Genomic DNA, 3,312 nt, shown 5'->3' on the forward strand with positions numbered 1-3,312 from the left:
GTCGGCTATCGCACACGACGGGTCGGACGATCAGGAGGCGCGGCTCACTAGGGCGTTGCCGAGACACCAGGCCGATTGATACCCACGCGGTGGGTACTTCTCAAAAAGCTCTTTACTCAAACTGACAAGAGCTTCCGAGCGAACATACACCTGTTTTGAAAGATTCCGGAGTACCGAGGGGACGGGCTCCGTTGGCTGGCGGAGCCTCGTCATGCACTTCACTGCGGCTTCAGGTGGGCCGTAAATTGATCGACGGTATATAAGGGTATTGAGGTAGCTGCGTTCATCTGTCCAGCCGCGATAGTGCTCCTGCGCGTAGTCATACAGGGTCTGTTCCTCCAAGTGTGCCTGCTCGTCGGGGGAGAGAACATCTTCAGGGAGATCGTCCATGTAGTCGCCAAGACAAATGATGCGGCAACCAGCCCACCCAACAGATTTAGCCCATTTGTCAATCTCTGGCGACAGCCAGTTCCACAGGTGATGACAGGTTGCAGCGAAGCAGATGAGATCGCCAGGAGAGCGGATGTGTGATGCGATCTCAATGATCATCTCCGGTGGGAATTTTGACAATCCGCGCTCACGGCCGCTGTGCTGGTGGTTAGCATAGGTACAACATATTCATTTGAGCTGAATATTGCACCGAGAAGAGCTGAGGAGTTCAGTGCTGGGAATGATCGGCATCGACGGAAGAGGACGAAGGGGTTGCAGTAGTTCTGTCAGAGTTTCGTGCGTACAACTGTGGTAAAAGAACTCCCCGAGCTTTCCGAGATGGCCTGATTGAATCTCTCTGTCGATGTGGATGATCATCCAGTATTGACCCATCGTGCTCAAGATAAGTGTAGCTAACGTACGAATCTCCTGGGCGACAAGCTACCACGGTAGCCGCTCTTGGCTAGCTGTGCACGGAAATATATTGTTGCCTCCATTAGTCTCCGTCAGGAATATGATCCCGTTTCACTCCGTTTTATTCCCGTTTGCACCCGTACCTGTCATCCGGTTTGAACTTAGGAGTTCTGAAGAACAAACAGAACCGATCTTCCAGTTTTTCCGGTTTTGAAAAATTGTGTTTTTTTTTAAAAAAAAAATGAGCTTCAATTGCACCAGAACTTACTCATATTGTCATGAGTCAAGGACTGGCAGGGGCAGACCGAACAAAACCATAGTACGTACTGAAACCAAACAAACGGAAGCAAGGAAGCACAGAAAACCGGGGAAAGAACTGGAAAAACTGAGGAAGGAACCGAGAAAACTGGCATGGGAACCGGGGAACCAGAAGGACACGTGAACGTGGAAGCAAAAGGATCCTAAGGGAAGCAAGCGGAGACAAATGATTTTCCCAGAGCCCGACGGAAGCTAAGTATTGTGTTTCCGTGCACAGCCGCGGGCCAAAGCGGCCCCGTACTTTCTGGTAACGTTGTTAGGAATCTGCGAGCTTAATTAATATTACTATGGTCTCGAAAATGAGCAAATGGTTCCGACAAAGCCGAGAGTCTCCTGGACCGACGGTACCGCTTGAACTAGACATTGACAACCCTTGGATCATTGCGACGACATGGTCCCTTTACTTCCAGTCACCAGTAACAAGCATTCTCAGAATGAAAATGTATTGGACGAGGACAGGACTTCGTACGCCGTTGAGGGTTGCGTCATGTCTCCATCAAGCGCCGCATTGCATGCATCTTACCTATTCACAGCACTTGAGCGTGCCTACGCTGTGACCGAAATCCCTCCATACATGTGGCCGCAATTCGGCCTGGAATTCGATGAACTTGATGACGTGTGTCCCCCGCTGAACTCGCCCCGACATTGGGACGAGGCATGGCGGCGATACGCCCCAGTCCTTGCAGCCTTGGGGTACACCTTCCATTGGCACTATTCGCCAGTGCTCAATGGTGGAACGAGTGAGACGCTACATGTCGCCGATGTATTGCCAGACCCAGTGGATGTGTTCAATCCGCAGACATCGGAGGCCCTGGCGCAGTATCCACTTGGGCACAGGGCGAAGCGAGGCTAGTTCGTTTTCGTGAGTCGGATCACTTGAAAGGTTTTGTTCCTACTGGTACTAATGGGATTAGTAGAAGAAGCCACATGCAGCGTATGATCGTTATGGAAGAAGAGTTATAGTCAAAGCCGTTCTGTCCGACAGCACTGAGGCGGCCATCTTGATCCTCCTTCGCTCGCGGCAATTATTTCGTCGAGATGCACGGGATCATACGGTGCCACTGCTTGACATTTTTCTTTGCGGACGGTGGACGCTAGTGGTGATGCCGGAATGGGGCAGAATAGGTTTTCCTTCAAACGTGGGAGACTACAGTTTCATCATTCAAGAGCTGCTTGAGGTGCCCTTCCTGCTAATACTTCAGGATCATACCATTGATTCCCTATGTTTAGGGACTGGAATACTACCACAGTCTGGGAATTTCGCACCAGGTATGTTCTTCAATAATGGATGTTCCTATCATGCATTGGACTGATGTGAGGAAGGACTTATCTGGCACGAACTGCCGTTGCAGCTACGGTGGGGATATTTTACCGCCCAGAGGAACTCCATTCTACAAACCGCACCACATCCGGTTCGGCTTCATCGATTTCTCTTCGTCTACTTATGCTTCTGGAGGAAGTGGAGCAGAGAAAACATCGCGCAGGGTGCTGGGACGATCGGCGACGCGTCCATATGACGCACCCGAACTGTCGGACGACGTTCCGTACGACCCTTTTGCTGTCGATGTGAGCCGGTCTTTCCACCGATTTGTGTTGGATTTGATGCAGCTGCAGGTGTATGCGTGCGGCGCTTGGCTTACAGAAATGTTACGAAGCTACCAGGTACGTCCGACTACCAGCCCCCTGCCTTTTTACCGTGTATCCATGGATTCACAGCATGTGTCACCTATTCCAAACCTCGTTCGATTTATCTTTCCAGGGTTTCTGAAGTTCCTTCGTCGACTCATCTCTGCACAACCAGAGCTGAGGCCAACCGCCAACCGCGTCCGAAGCGCTGGGCGAGCTACACCAGGTGCTTGCGGCGATTCGCGATCGTTCGGATAAAGCACTGGAAGCACCGAATTGTATCTGGATCTATGGCACTCCCGATGAACTCCCCATGGTTGACAATGAGATATCCATGTAGCTATTCCTTCAAGCAGCATATTTATTATTGCTCAGGAACCACAATCCGCCTAACATATACGAGGGTGGCGTCTTCGAAGATAGGACGGATTCGGTCGTTTATGATTGGCATCCATGCCGGAGTTTCGGATTGGGGAAGACAGGATGCAGGCTGGACAAAGTCAGGAACGAAGAGGAAAGGAGGAC

The sequence above is a fragment of the Dacryopinax primogenitus genome (genome assembly GCF_000292625.1).
Source record: "Dacryopinax primogenitus strain DJM-731 SS1 chromosome Unknown DACRYscaffold_24, whole genome shotgun sequence".
Lineage (NCBI taxonomy): Eukaryota > Fungi > Basidiomycota > Dacrymycetes > Dacrymycetales > Dacrymycetaceae > Dacryopinax > Dacryopinax primogenitus.